This window comes from Pelmatolapia mariae, linkage group LG6 (assembly GCF_036321145.2).
Source record: "Pelmatolapia mariae isolate MD_Pm_ZW linkage group LG6, Pm_UMD_F_2, whole genome shotgun sequence".
Taxonomy (NCBI): domain Eukaryota; kingdom Metazoa; phylum Chordata; class Actinopteri; order Cichliformes; family Cichlidae; genus Pelmatolapia; species Pelmatolapia mariae.
In genome coordinates this window covers 38,678,316-38,695,707 of record NC_086232.1, presented here as the reverse complement: position 1 = coordinate 38,695,707, position 17,392 = coordinate 38,678,316, and positions in this window count along the sequence as shown.

The following is a 17,392-nucleotide window of genomic DNA, read 5'->3' as shown; positions in this document are numbered from 1 at the left end:
AAGAAACATGGAGTTAGCATCAAGGATCTTTTGCTCCCCCTCCTCCTTCTCTGTCTGTCTCTCCTGTGCTCTCTTCACTTTTGACATCTGACTGCATATAACCCTTCCATTTTAACATTTTTTGGGGGGTAAACACCAGAAAAGTCTGGCAATTTGTAAAGCGTTTGTTTGCACATCCCGCTTATCTTCTTTGGTTCATCACTCTGTAACCTTGAGATAAAGAATTTGAATGACACTGGATGCTGTTGGTGTGCAATTAATCACATCAGCACACAATCATGCACATACAGAGAGCACTTATATGCATTAATGTGTGCGTCCACAGGCACGCAAACGCACATGCACCATCCTGACACGAAATCTCAAAGGGACATTTTGTTGTGCATCAACAGATTATGACACACCATCGTTGCGTATCCTGCAATCTTGCGATGAAACGCTTATTCATTAACTTGACCATAAAGGCACATTCACAGCTACACGCACACGTTTGCAATTCCTCATCACCATCTGCATCACATATCACAGCGCTGCCACCTAATCACCAGGAGTCAGCTCCCACAGGGGAAATAATTATATTGTCAGCTCTCTGTCACTGTAACAGATCTACAAACAACACACAAACACCGGAATACTAACCAGGACACAACAGATTCCATCCTCAGCCCATAACAAGACTCCTGTAACATCTCCAATGTCATAGCTCTCACCATTTATATTGGCCAGGAACTGATAGAATCAGGAATGAGGAGGGGTTTTTTGTATGTGCATGTGTATGCCTATTAATTCTGTTTATTTCAGGGAAAGACGCAGATCCATTTTCAAGGATGTAACTTGCAATGAGCATCACTGTAATTTAATAAGGTATTTTAATGACAGCTGGAGTAATTTGTATTCCTGTTAACAGTGCTTTGCACCAATGCTCAGGCTTATTTAATGATGTTGCATTGGTCTCAGTGATAGTTTTCGAAGGGAATAGTTGGCTGTAGCAGTGAAATAAATGTATTTTGGGTAATTGCTAGGAGAGAGGAGTGAGTATGTGTTGATTGAGCTAGCCATGGCATGCAGCCTCCCTGCCTCTCCACTTCCACCCACTCTCCCATTAAAACAGCACTCAATCACTTTCACTCAACAACTGAACTCCAACTGAAGCTAATTTGGCTAGCTTGTGCCTCTCTTATTACACAGTAGGATATCCTCTCACCCTCTCTACCTTTCCCATATTTTGTAGCCTTCTTTTTTAATCGATGCCAATTACAGTGTGTGCATGTGTTTGCATGTGGGAGGTGACAGTGGCTATGGTGAGGAGTTTCCTCCTCACCATAGCCACACTCCTCCTCACCATAGCCTGGCTATGTGATTTGGAAGGGTTCTGCTTCTGTGCCCCAACACGTGAAAGTGGGCCAGTTCTTAATACTATGATGAATTGTTCATTGATTACCTGGCATCGGTCTCTCTGGACATAGTATACAACAGTAATGTCTTGTAAAGGTGTCCTGCTGATTTTTTACTGCCAGAACACACCTCGTACAATATTCACTAACAATATGTACTTATTAAAAATCTGCATAACATGGTGCACAGCACTCTTTTATAGTAAGAAGAAATGCATGACACAACTTTTGTGTATTTGTGACTTGCATCAACCTCCCTTAGCCAGTGCCAACTTTTTAATACAAAAACATAAGACTGCTGTTTAGCACCAGTAATCAGATATACCCAGTTCAGCAACTAGGCAGTAATAAGTGTAGTATTTAACTGCTAAGGAGGCAGATATATGCTTAAAGTGTAGGGAGAATTTTTTTTTTGTTTTTAAAAAGGTAGAAAGAGGTGAATTCTGAACTGTAACTATTTAATTCTATGTAAGCAAACATGTCAAAACTGCTTTCACATCTTTTATTGCCTGCCTCGAGGGGCTAAAGAACGAACTGATGCAAGCGTTCTGACTGATGTCTTGACTTAGGCTAAGACTTCCTACACATGAAGTGTTTACCTTCATGCACCCAAAGCATGATTAATAGTCAACACAACTTCATTTACTTCAGTAGTAAATGGATACAAGCACAATATGAATGGAAATGGAAAGCAGAGCAAGACATCCAGTATCAAAAATCTTGTTTCCTGCATACATCCTGTTTATTGAGATTAATTGATGTCTTATGAGGACAAACAGGCATCGACTTTGATGTGTGATGAACTTTATACCCAAAAGGTTTTGTGAGAAAACTTTTTTTTTCCATCATTTTTTGCTCTTGCATAATAAAACCTGCTAATAGCGCACAAATTGTAAAATGATGTTTCCCAGACTGAATTCTATTTTAACCAAAATATGTTTCTTGCATAAATATAACCACACAAAGAAGTCTTCAATGATCACAATCCACCCCGTCCACCTCTCTCGTGATCTCTGGGATTTGAGTACAGTACACTCATGTACTGCTTCCTACACTCAAACAAACAAATGAAAAGAGTAATATTGTGCAAACAGCTGTTTTAATGTTTCCTCTCAGAAGCTAGTTGGAAAGAATATAAATTGATTTTTTTTGAAAATAGGACCGCTTCGAGCCACAATTACACTCGTAATCTTTTGGTTATAAGACAACCTCACCACTCAGCTGAGGTCATCTGCTTGCTCTGCTTAATCTTTTACCAAGTTGGGATCTTATTTTCTATATGAAAATCGTTTTAGAGGTTGGGCAAGTGTAATAGCTTGCATTTAATTTTCAGTGAATGGAAACATTTCTTTTCCCAGACTTGAATGGTTGACTAATAACCAAGGACAAATACATATTTTCATCAAATGCAACCACTTTAGGCTACAAAAGAATAGCATTTTTATAATGTTTGCATATTCAGTTATTGCATATTTTCAGCTCCTACTCCTATATTCTGTTCCTCTTTTCTACTCATTTGTCTTTCAATTCCTCTACGCCTCTCTCCTCTGAAATAGTTAATATGAGGGATCATATCCAAGAATATTACTACCATGTTCATTATGCTCTGGCTCACATAACTTTATGTCCAACAGGGACCAAATGAGTGAACAGAGTGAATCTAGTGAACAATTTGTCCTTTTGGCGCAGCACGTATAATCTTTATTAGATTGAGCAGTAACATGGTATTGGCAGCAATTAGACCCTGGAAGGAGGCACTACTGCAGAGGTTAATAACTGCAGTGTGTCTGCGTGAAGCGCTGTTATGATAGAAAGGTTAGCTGTATTAGTGACGGTGGCGGTAGGCCAAACTACACAGTGAGTCTAGGCTGCGAGGCTGAGCTGGGTGGAAGAGTATTCACACTTGAGATTTAGAGTGTTACAGTGTTTTCTAGCCTTTGAGACAAATCACTGTTGGTTTCTGGCTGTAGTTCTGTCTACAACAGGTTGCTCTGCAACACTCTGATGAGAACATTTTAAGCGAATTTAATTTGAGGTTAAATTTGTAATGTAATAAGTTTGTTTTCTGTAAGCTATTTTCGATGTTGACCGTTATCTAAAGATGGAAATAATTAAAACTAAGAAATTTAAGAATCCCTGTAGGTAGTCCACCAGGGCCTTCATCCTTGACCGCTGCCCAGTCCAGACTACACTGGATCCCAAATGTTCCTTCTACAGTTGGTGGGCCCACAGGAAGGCCCACCTTTGTTGGTTCATCTTTTAATTCCTTAGTTCAACCATTTTAGAGTTGGAGATTTCAGCTTACATGGAACGTTTAATGTGTGGAGAGAGTCAAACCATCAGCCCTACTTGCTCCACCACTTAAGACACACAAACACACAGACAAATAAATAAATAAATACATGTTTTACCAAAAAGCTACACGTTGAATGTAAAACACTCTCACGTCGAGGAAACAAGACAGGGCATGCTCCAGCGCACAAAGCCACATGAGTGTTTGTGTGTGCCAACACAACAAGACAGTGAAACTTCTCATTCTGCTTTCTCTACATTACCCTTTTCATGCATTTAGTATTGTTGGTTAACTGTGGTTAAGACAGATAGTTACTGCACATCTGGATTTCTACTAACTTTGAAATAGCTAAATATGCATAATTTGTAATATTACATTAGAATATCTCATCATTTTCATTCATTTTTGTGTCAGTAAATCAATAGCACATTGAATGGTAAGAATGTGACACACAAAATCACAATATCTTAACTTCAGTTCAGATCCTGAAATAAATATAAATAATTTGCTGAGAAAGTTTCACTAATGTAAATCAACGTATGTTCAATAAGTTTGGCTTCAAAGGCAGACAAGTTTTAAATTTCATGCTTTTTAGTAATCTTTGAAGAATTAGAATTACCTCTTGTTTCTTAATATAACTATCTTTGAATTTGCTGCTTTTCTTAGTACTGCCATCACTCTATTACCCAGTTCAAATTTGAGTCTGGCAGCTAGACTGTATCTATAGACTTTCACATCCATTCAGGTGAAGGGTCCACCACATTAAGTGCCATTCCACACTACACTTCACTGGAAGCTACTACTACTAATCTGTAACTCCAAACAGTTTAGTAGGTACACCTTGCTAGTAGTGGGTTGGAAACCCTTTTGCCTTCAGAAATGCCTTATGCCTTGGCACCAATTCAACAAGGGCCTGGAAAATTCCTCTGAGATTTTGTTTCATATCGACATGATAACATCACACAGATGCTGTAGATTGGATGGCTCGACCATATCTCACAGACACGCAATTCTGTTGACTTTGAGTACTCATTGAAGAACTCAGTGAGACAGTTAAGAATTTGAGCTTCATGACATGGTGGCAGCAGCCACCAGAAGATGGGTGGACTGTGGTCATAAAGATTTGGACATGGTGAGCAATAATACTCTTGTTGCTTGCAGCATATCAGTTACGCACAACTAAGGAACACAAATAGGTTGAGAATTAGAATTTTATATGATAAATTCAATTTACAGCCTGCTAATGTGCTTAAAAATGGATCACTTAACAACAAGCATTAATTTTATAAAAAAAAATTCAGGAAGCAGACCTTAATACATTTCAGAATTGTAAGGAAGCAGCATTATTTATGGATTAAAGCAGAAGAGTAGATGTTTATAATTAAAACTTTTACACTTGTCCTTTATATTGTTTACTGACACAGTATAAGAGATGATGTTGAAGGAAAATAATTAAATATTACTATGATGAGGAAAGAGTACTTATTTAAAGCTACAGAAAAACAACAAATCAAATTAACAAGATTTTGAAGTATCACTGGACTCTGGCAACTAATATTTATAAGATAAATAGAAAAATGTAACTTAAATGTGGATGAGACACTTTGAGTCAGTGTATAAGTTGATATTGTAAAGTTTTCCTTTCTAAACCTTCCTTTCTAACATATCATTAGCATAATAGATATTTTTACACACTAAAAGTGAAAAAAAAATCATCAAGTATTGAATTGCGTGGCTATAACTATGAATGTACATGAAGCTATACAGTATATAGTGACTGCTTAGCTGTTTGTAAGTAGGTACTTATAGGTAGGTACTTATATTTGTGTAGATGGATTTTGGATATGCTCACTTTGTATTTGCTTGACCAAAATGCAATTGTTTGCAATGATACATATTCTGAAAAGAAGAGAATCTATTGAAGAAAGAAAATAAAAGCATCTAATTTTTAAAAACAAACAAACAAAAAAAATATTTTAAAACCCCCCAAACCCCCAAACCGTTTTTAAAAGATAGCTGGTACCAGTAGGAGCATATCACAGTGGGTTAAGAATTTCACTATGATTAAATGAAACATATTGAGATCTAAGCAGAAACAAATCAACAACAAATCAGTGTATGGTGTAGACACTGTTGAAGTATGAAGAAGCTGTGTTCACAGAGATGTCCATAATGAAAACCTTGGTGGTAATAAATGGCTATAAACACATCTTCTCTGAGCAAGTTTCATTTAATTAACAGTCAGTGCATTACATCCCCTCGAGATGTCTTAGCTGCATTGGTGTGTAAATTCAAGGAGCGTGCAAGAAACAAACGTGACACAAACCCAGGAAACATCTCCATTTAGACACCCAAATGTAGCAACAAATGAAGCCAGTGTGCACACATGCAAGCACACATGCAAGCACAGGCTGCTTTCATAAACCCAGACCCAGAGTCACAGTGAGATGAGAAATATGAGATATGGAAACAAGTGCCACAACTGTCAGTCTCACATGCAAATAGGTGCTTAGTAGCAGTGCCACAGACATCTACCTGCCATTGCTGAGGCCATTTGAAGTTGGAGCATTATTGCTAAAGATGAGATCAAAGGCAAGCTGCCAGGATTGCTCTATCTGTTTCTCATTCTCTCTCTTTCTCACACACACATACTCACATACCAGCAATGCATGCATTGCTCATCAGCTGAAAGGTATTAAAAAAACCAGAAGATGATAAGAGTGAGAGACACTGAGACGGAGCAATACCGAAGGAAAGGCTGAAGCCTCTGGTATTTCTGTTGACACTGTCTGTCTTTATGTCTGGTTGTTTGCATTTTTATTTAACCTGAGTCAAAAAATATCTTCTTTAGCCTGCATCAAGAAGCTAAAAAGTGTCCCCATCAACTGTTGTCATCATTTCTGACTTGCGATCAACTCTCTTTTACATAAATCAATGCTTTCTTTCCTTCCCATCATGTCCTCTCAGATCTATAGCACATGTATAATTTACATCCTTTTTATTTCGATTTGCCAGTGTGGTTTTACAAATATGACTCTCTGATTCACTGAAATTCAAGTGTGTAGTATGTATGTTGTGGTGTGTCTATAAATAACAGACGTGACAAAGAAAACACAAACATGCACAGCTTCTGCTTTCATCATCAGCATCAATAACTATAATTATTTTATTTTAGAGCCAAACTATAAAAAAGATATTAGCTGGGAGTCAAGTGGGTGCAAGATTCACTGAAGTTCCATCATACTCAACAGCAGTGTCCTGAGCAGTTTAAAGATTGAGTGTACATTAGCTGAGCAGCATGAGCAACAGTACACAGACAGTCACTGGCAGGGTGGTGAACATAAACGTTTAATGATACCACACAGAGAAAAAAGTAAAAAAAAATGTTCTGTTTATTGGCTTATGTGTGAATAAGTAGTTATTAGCTTGTGTGTTGACCACCTTAGAAGCATCTAATACAGATCAAAACACAGTGGAGAAAATAATGAATTATTGCTTCTTTAAATCTTGCCATTTAAAGGCTGCAATGGTTTATTTGGTATAGGATAACTTTATCTTGATTCAAAAATAATCAACGTAAAATAATAATCAAGTGGCGCAGAAAGGAGAAAAAAAACACAAAACAAAACAAAATATGATCCTTTATTGTCTGTTCACAAAAAAATATCAAAAAACATGATCCATGTCCTAAAGAAACACAAAACCAAAATCCAAAATGGCACAGGGAGCTTAAAGTAAAACTATAAGAAACAATAGAACCCAGACATGGAGCACAAGAGGGAATTAATATATATGACTTTACAAGGTAAAAACAGGTCTATAGACACACTCTTAACGGTCCAAAAGAGAGTTAGAAACAGGAGCTGGACAGCACAAAGGAGCTTTGGGTTTTGCCGACAGAAGGCACATAGTGTTCCAGTTGTCCACTTTCTTCCTGGTGCCGCAGTGTAATTTTAACTTTGGTTTCTGCATAAAGCTGTGAAAAGCTCACACTCTTTATTTTGATGAGGAACACTGTGGACATTGAAAATGTCACTTCTCCTTAAACATTTCAACAAGAGCTCTGCCTTATTAGTTTGTCAGATTTTCATATTTTGACAAGATATCTGGTATGATTTCTGACATCTGTACTGGGTGACTGGCTGCCAGCACTTAAGCTTTGAGTGTCCAGAGCTTCATGACAGCACGACACACCTCCATGATTGTGTGTGGTGACATGATGACAAGCAAAATGACAACTGCACAGCAAACAAGGTAGGTCTTAGCCTTCACGTTGGCACTTGACCATAAAATAAGCTGAACTGAAAAAGAAGCACAAGTAGATTTCTTTTTTGTTTGTGCATTAAACAAATAGTGGAGATAACTGTTTTTTAAGAGTGTCTATGTATGTTATGTTGAGAATTAGAAATATGTCTATTTCTGCAGCAGTATGCAAGGGAAATTACAAAGTGCAACCTAAACATTTTGAATAACGCTAATCTTGGTTAAAGAAGAATGCAAGTAAAGTGTTCTACACTGACCTATAATTTAATTCTTTGAGCATCTGTTGTCTGAAAACCTTCAGTTCACTAAATTCCTGCAGCCATCTGAAGGCAGCAGGAGAGCTACAGCTTGTTGCTAAACTTTGCACTCTCTGATTTGAAAAGAGCACAGTGCCATTAAGCACACAGCTTGCCATAGTCACCTTGCTGCTAAGCAGCAACATAAACAGTAAACTAAATTCTGTCCATCACAGAGCCTAGCGTGTCACTGCTTTGAAAGTGATGAACCACATTAGGACCCTGTAACAATAAAGGACCCGACGACCGCAGCGCTGCAGGTTAGTGAGTGTTTTTATTTACAGTGTTATTGTCCAGCTTTCCAGCAGCATGCGGCCCTCCCTTCAGCATCCTACTGAAATAGTGAAGGCATGACCAGGTGATGGAGAACAGCTGTTTGGGTCAGCCCCCCCTAACACCACATCCTAAACCCACTGCTCCACCCCTCCCTTGCAGGTGAGCTACAAACCACACCCTACCACAGACCCCTCTTGCTTTGGGTGCTGCCCTCCAAATTGTCAAAAGTTAGTTGAGTCGAGCGAGTGCAATTCAGATTTGAGGGCTGAGTTATCCATGAGAGGGTGAATCTGCTGCAGTGCTCACCAAGCAGACCCTCCTGTGTACCTGATGGCTTCTTTGCGCACATGGCTTCTGAGTTACCCGTGCACAGGCTAGTGAATTTGTGTGAAGAACTGAATTCTGTGAGCGGAAATGAATACCTGAACCTATGAAATGAAACGATTTGTTTGTGTGACTTTTGACATAAAAATAATTCCATAAGCTTTAGCCTTTATGTATGAAATGCACTACAGTGAAAACACTGCTATATGACATTTCTCAAATCATCTTTTGACTTATTTGAGCTACCCTAATAAGTCCTTTTGTGCTAAAAAAAGAGGACATCTGGCCTTTCCAATGATATCTCATGTGCTTGGGTTTCCTCTTTTAGCTCCAAATAGGCAAAACATCACAAAAAAACGGAAAGAGAACTAAACTATACTTGTTTCCTAGGTTCTCAGGAGGATATAGTGAATAATTTAAAGCTAAAGGATTGGAATGATGAAAACACTATCACTAATGCTACTCCAGGACAATCAATTAAAACTGAAGAAAAACAAACAAAAAAGATTAATTAAGTAAGATAATATAAAGAGGAATCCACATAGATAGTAGGTCATGGTAGATGAATGGGTCAAGCATTCAACCTTTATACAGGACACTGGATAAAGGTTTCCTATATCTAGGTTAAATATGATTTGGATAATTATTACTAGCTTCAGTTTGGGGAGCCTTTTTGTTAAGTGGACCCTTAACTACACATTAAAAAGCCATTCATAATCACACTCAAGTCTCAAACTTCTACCAGGTTAGAAAATCAATACATCATAATATTAATGTTCAGCTGAAAGGACGTTCCTGAAGCCACAACAAATATGTTATTATAGGAGCGCTAAAATGGCAATATCAAATCAAGGCTGTGTGTAAATGGCTGGCCACTCTAACATCTCCCCATTACTCTATATTTATTTAGTTAATTTGCTTGCATTTATATAGCACTTTTAAAGTCTTACCAACCACTCAAAGCGCTTTAGATTACAGATCATATTTTAACCATACATTCATAAAGCACTATATTCCATTCACTTCAAGCACTTTATATATCTCAGATTCATGGCCAGTTCAGAAAGCAGTAAGTATGCATGTCTTTGTAATGTGGGAGAAAGCCAGAGTACCCAGAGTAGAACCCACCTGGGCATTTTAATCAGTTTGATGGTACTGCATTTATATACATTTGTGGTCAAAGAAATCATTAAAAACTCAAAATGACCACGACATCCATATTCATGATGAGTGCATGTAAACGTCTGACCACAAAAGTATAATCCACAAATTAAGGTGCTCTTGAAGACACCTACAAAGCTAAACTAACTTAGAAAATTCTATAAATAACTACTGGATTGAAACACTGTTGTCTAATATACTCTTTTCACTTAGTATCTTCTGCCTGTGCTGTAAGTTAAAAAAGGTGGGGATTATAGTTATCTACATCTCTTTGTAGCGCTGCATTTGTAACCAGTATGTCAGTTTGATAAAATAACAGAGGACAATTTATTCAGGGCATGAAGGCAATTTTCTGTTTGTCCAATTATCTCATAAACTGTTGGACTTGAGAATATATTTCCATAAAACACAACTGGACATCACCACTACCTTTCTTTCATCTGCCAGGCACAGTAAATGAAGCGAAACAATCCCTAAGCTTTAAATGAGATCAAATTATATATTTAGATGTGTTTGGGAATTGTTTTAATTTTAATTTTAAAATGAAACAAAGAAAACTTCTATTTACTCCAGATCCCAGATATTAAACAATTTCCTTTTTATTACTTAAAGTATTGTTTCAGGGTTAACTTGTGCTTATATCCTGTTGTTTCTTAATCCATGAACCAACCATGAAACTGTAATAGTCTTAAATAAGTGAAACAAAGTCTCTGAAATCTTAAACTGTCCCACAGTCGTCTTTAGTCCCTAAAGATTGCAAAACAGCTGCTGTTCTCTCCTCCTCTCACTGGCACAGGCAAAATACAAGTCCATCTTCCTCGCCCCCCCCAAATCATCACCACCACCACTAGCAGGAGGATATCACAAAAATAGCAGGTCTGAGCACAGGGCTGAAGCAGCTGGCTCATACAAGCTTGTTCTGCCAAAGGAACAGCTTGTAAGCTTAGAATTTTCTTAACTAAAAATTAAAAAAACTAAAAATAACGCTTTGCTTTACACTAAATGGAAAACACACATTGCTTGCAGAAATAAGAATTTGAATCCTGCTGTTTCAGAAAAAAATGGAACTCACCTTGAAACTGCCATCATAGTTATAAACAATAATATTTGATATTCCAAATGCTGATGTACAAAATTATTTACCAAAACTCTGCTTAGAGTGGTGGCTATTGACTAGTTATTAACCATAACCATGGTTATGGTTATAACCATTATTAAACACATTACATCATGGTCTCACAACAAAATAAGGATTAGCATTATGCTGATGATACGGTACCTCAGATAGATAAATTAGTCATTCAAGCATGCTCTGTCAAAGCCAGACTTTCCTACCAAACATTTGTGATTTAATGTCATAACACTTTAAGGGGCTCAATTTTGTATAAATGAGACATAAGAGCACCAGGTAGGTGCAGTTAACACTGGGTTAGATATTCAGTAAGCCACACCAACTGCAGAGCAATCCAACCACATCGAAAAGATTACATTTAAATCCAATTTAGTTGTGCTAATTTCTTTTAAAACATGACTTATGTCCTAAGGGATTGCTGTGATCTTGCAATACATTTTAAGAAGACGCATCTATTTTGCTCTCTGTTCCTGCCGGCGCCTCTTCCCTCCTACACTTTGCCCCAGGGGTATTCTCTGCTGCTCTGATTGGCCTGATGACAGAGTAGGCTACTATCTCAGGTATCCAAGACACACACTGGCCTGGAGGAGGAAAGTCACCGAGAAGGTCAAATGTTGTGGGAAGTTTTGCACTTAAGTGATCCAAAGAGGTCAGAAAGTCAAAAGGCACAGAGAAAGAGGAATAGACTAAAGGGGAAATATAGAAAGATGGTCGGTGGTAGAACAGAAGGAGGGATAACTGTAGAATAAAAGGAGTAATTGGAGGTGCCTGTGTCGTTTAGTGTTTATGCTGCACCTATCCATCTCTCTCCCTCCATCTCACACTCACCTCTCTGGCTTCCAGCTCTTCCAGACTGTCCCCAATGTGGTCGTCTACTGTAATGAAAAAGGATGTCTTGTGTGTACGCGCATGCATGTGTGCGTGTGTTTGCTTGACTGGCTGCCAACACACGTGTGTGTGACGTGTGTGGTAATGAATAAGGATGTGTTGTGTGTGGAGCTGGTCGTTAATCACTGGCAGTGCTGGCAGCTAACAGATAAGCAGATTGATCCAAGGCCACCAAGGGAACGCTGCTTGGCACTTGCCCATTCATCACACACACACACACACACACACACACACACATATATACGTATACACACACAGGCACGCACACACACACACATATATATGTACTGTACACATATACAAAGACTGAAAAGGCTGGCCAATGTGTTTTAGCTCAGGGCCGTCTATGACCATTCATGTTAACATCTGTGAGAGTTCCAAGACTACACAGTGAGTTACGAAAAAAGAAAAAACGAAGAGAGAGAGAGAGAGAGAGAGAGAGAGAGAGAGAGAGAGAGAGAGAGAGAAAGAGACGAAGAGAGAGAGAGAGAGAGAGAGAGAGAGAGAAAGAGAGCGAGAGAGAGAGAGAGAGAGAGAGAGAGAGAAGCAGACTGCGGGGCTGACAACATCTGCAGCCACTCCATGACTGCTCACCTGTAAATCCCAACCTGGCATTTGTTACGTTCTCAAAATACAGTACACAAACAAAAACACATACACGTACACATGGAGACAGATAAGGGTCTGCGCTTTGGTCATCCAGAAATCCCACAGGGGCCTCAGAGACTGGGGAGCTTGGAGAGGAGTGGATGGATGGATGGATGGTAGGAGAGAAGACAGGATGACAGAATGACAAAACAGAGTTAAGGACACGCTCCAGTACTATGTGACAGCTTGGCGGGCCCACCGGGGAGAGAGTGAGCTGAGAGGAATAAAGCGGGAAAAAGAGAGAGGCAAGCCGGAGTGAAAGCAAGAGGTCAAACATCTGTGGTTTCCCTTTTTTATGGTTTCTATCACATGGTCAGTGGTGGGAAGAGAGACAGTGAAATCAGGGATGTAGAAAAGAGTCAACCAGGCAGAACTGACTTTACGTTTTATTTACAAGTTACTTTTGATTGATTGATTGATTGATTGATTGAAAACTTATATATTTGTAGTTTTGAAGCTTCGCTAAATTTTTTTTTCTTTTTTAGTGCAACTTGATAAGAAATGAAATAGGCTGAAAAAAAAGCAATGTTTTTTTTTCATAAAGGTATTATAAGCACAAATACAATGTACTTTTGTTTCTGGCTGACTAGCAGAGTCCAAAATGTATTTTTGGCTAAGTAACTGCTGAGTACAATACCTGGCTTTTAAAGCTGCCAAGCACCTTTCTGTGTTCAAATGTTTTGAAATATTAAGCCATAAAGTTTTCCTGAAAAACTGTGCCAAGAAAATGGCAAATTTCCACTTAATTAGGGCTGACTTCCCTTTAAAATTAATCTTGTTGTAAGTTAAAACTACTTTTTTTTAATTATCAAAAAAGATTTGATAAGAAAGGACTCTTAAAAAAAGAGCCAAGCTTAAGATCTCCATCTATTAAACACATCCTGTTTAATGTGTTTTCAAGTTTGTATGTGCAAACTCCCTAAGGGCTTTTTAACTCATGCATTAGATATAAAGGTGGGATGATCGGTATACACCACTGTGCTAAATCACTCTTGTTGTTCCCCTGAGAAAGTCTCTGATTCTGATGGGTAAGTATCTAAGTATAGTGCCTGAGAAAATAAAGTCATATCATATATAACATTCAAGTCTTTTTATATATACAATTTTAGCTATTTCCATATAGTTTTGTTTTTGTTGGTTTTGTTCGACCTTTTAGGTTTGTTCTACTTTACCATGGCAACACATTTACTATATGAATATTGACAGAATAGAAACAGGGAACAGGTCTCCACATAGCTATTTTTCAGATTATTGTTTCTTAGTTTTCTGTGTCCCTGATACTTTCATCTCGCTTGCGTCAACATTTACCAGTCATTGTGTTTGTATTGTGTCAGGCAGTTGTGTAAAATAGAAAGGAGAGAGTTATGAACATAAAAGAAAGATGCTAACAGCAAAATCTAGCTTTTTTCTATGCATAATACATCAGAATCTGTGGTGAAAACTCCTACTTTTGAATCATAACAGCTTTCTATACAACCGTTGTTAGTCTCTATTTTAAATCTTGTCATTGGAAAAATTCAAAACCTAGACAAAAACAGGTCTTTTATCTTTTTTTAAGTGTTTCAACTTTTCTTTTTGCTTTCATTGCTGACTTCTGTTTCTCAGTACCTTTTCCATAACCCTCTAGGGCTCAATTTGATGTACAGATTGGGGACTGCAGTATCAGCAAGCCACCAAACTGACATTACCAAAAACTCACTATCTGAAATTGTGCTTCTAATAGAAGTTAATCACATAAAAATTAGCAACCAAAAGCATTAATCACTTATTGAACAAAGTCTCTTCCCTCAGATTTGACTTGAATATACAGGGTGGGCCATTTATATGGATACACCGTAATAAAATGGGAATGGTTGGTGATATTAAAGTCCTGTTTGTGGCACATTAGTATATGTGAGGGGGCAAACTCCTCAAGATGGGTGGTGACCATGGTGGCCATTTAGAAGTCGGCCATCTTGGATACAACTTTTGTTTTTTCAATAGGAAGAGGGCCATGTGACACATCAAACTTATTGGTAATGTCACAAGAAAAACAATGGTGTGCTTGGTTTCAACGTAACTTTATTCTTTCATGAGTTATTTACAAGTTTCTGACCACTTATAAAATGTGTTCAATGTGCTGCCTATTGTGTTGGATTGTCAATGCAACCCTCTTCTCCCACTCTTCACACACTGATAGCAACACCACAGGAGAAATGCCAGCACAGGCATCCAGTATCTGTAGTTTCAGGTGCTGCACATCTCGTATCTTCACACCATAAACAATTGCCTTCAGATGACCCCAAAGATAAAAGTCTAAGGGGGTCAGATCGGGAGACCTTGGGGGCCATTCAACTGGCCCACGACGACCAATCCACTTTCCAGGAAACTGTTCATCTAGGAATGCTCGGACCTGGCACCCATAATGTGGTGGTGCACCATCTTGCTGGAAAAACTCAGGGAACGTGCCAGCTTCAGTGCATAAAGAGGGAAACACATCATCATGTAGCAATTTCAAATATCCAGTGGCCTTGAGGTTTCCATTGATGAAGAATGGACCCACTATCGTTGTACCCCATATACCACACCAAACCATCACTTTTGTTGTTCCAACAGTCTTGGAGGGATCCATCCAATGTGGGTTAGTGTCAGACCAATAGCGGTGGTTTTGTTTGTTAACTTCACCATTCACATAAAAGTTTGCCTCATCACTGAACAAAATCTTCTGCGTGAACTGAGGGTCCTGTTCCAATTTTTGTTTTGCCCATTCTGCAAATTCTGTGCGCCGATCTGGGTCATCCTCGTTGAGATGCCGCAGTAGCTGGAGTTTGTAAGGGTGCCATTTGTGAGTAGCTAATATCCGCCGAAGGGATGTTCGACTAATGCCACTCTCCAGTGACATGCGGCGAGTGCTACGCTGTGGGCTGTTGCTGAATCAAGCTAGGACAGCCACTGATGTTTCTTCATTAGTGACAGTTTTCTTGCGTCCACATTTTGGCAAATCCAACACTGAACCACGTGTTAACCTCTTCGACATGTCAATGGCTGTGAACAAAGAGAAACTTGTAAATAACTCATGAAAGAATAAAGTTACTTTGAAACCAAGCACACCATTGTTTTTCTTGTGACATTACCAATAAGTTTGATGTGTCACATGGCCCTCTTCCTATTGAAAAAACAAAAGTTGTATCCAAGATGGCCGACTTCTAAATGGCCACCATGGTTACCACCCATCTTGAGGAGTTTGCCCCCTCACATATACTAATGTGCCACAAACAGGACTTTAATATCACCAACCATTCCCATTTTATTACAGTGTATCCATATAAATGGCCCACCCTGTACATCATCTGATGTATATCGGTGTGGACCTGTCCTGAGTGAACTATCCACCTGCTTCTGGGTCCAAGCTCTGACTCCATTCATTAAGGCTGATGTTCTTTTAATGTGTGGTCATTCTTTGCATCTTGTTTTATTTGAAATAAAACCCCTAAAAATAATCTGTGATCACTGTTGGCCCAACTGACTTTTTATTTATGTACTAAAATGGTTTCTTTTTTACTTCAATTTTTTGTTACATGAGAATGCTAAGTATCCCTTCTGTTTATAAACTGCTCTTCATGCGCTTCAACTTCTGTTAATGTTCAAAACTTTCTGTCCTCTCTATAAAAAACATTACAAACATTTATTTTGGGATTAATATTAGTAATCATATACATGTGTTCACTGCTATTTTCAAAGGTATATTAAAGTAATATTAAATGTCAACCTAACCCAACCTAAGTGCATTTTTAAATCATCACTTAGTGTTTCACAAACTGCTGAGTTTTGAGACTTTTTAAATGTATAAGTTCCTTCTTCTCATTCTACTGTGTTTCTGTATTGCATATGCAGTGCCCCAGATGAGAGGAGGAAAAGGCTATGCCACTATTGTTAACCATAATATAACAATCCTTATTCCATGATAATCCTTATACATGTTTGACAATCAAAAAACACCTACCCCTGTAGGAGGCACTGTGGTATCTTTATAAAATTATAGTTTTGTTTTTTTTAAACAGTGGGACTGATGCATATATTCCAAATATGGCTGAGAAAATGATATGATGATATAACTTACCGAAAACATAAACATGGTGTTGTAGGACACAGACTAGATGGACAGCAGCTGGAGGACAAATGACAAGCCGCTTCAGAAAGACAAGAACATGGTTTAATCTTTTCCAAATTTTAAATCTCAAAAAATCATGCTTTCAGTGGCTTTCAGTCTGGTGGCTTAATTATTCAAAAACCTTCCCTAAAAGCATGATTTGCCAGACCTGCGGCCCTTCTTCAGATTCTTCATTCTGTATTTAGTGGTGTGTCAAAGAAAATTCTGTGGTAACTATTAAGTTGGGCAACATACGTTGAACATAAAACATGAAGCAAACGCACATGGAGTAACATCACATTTGCAAGTTATAATATATATGTTTGGAATTCCAGAATGTGTGATGTTGTTTGTGAAAAGTTTAGTTCAGATTAGCTCACGCATAAGGGGACAGGGTTCATATGTACATACATACGCTATTATCATTATAGTAAGAAGATAACTGTCATGTGATACTTTCATAAACCACATAGCATACAACACATTTTATGGAAATGGAGCGTTTCCATTTTACTGTTACAAAAATAAAAATAAATAAATAAATAAATAAACACAACAATATGTACTTAAAAATTCAATTTTCCAATT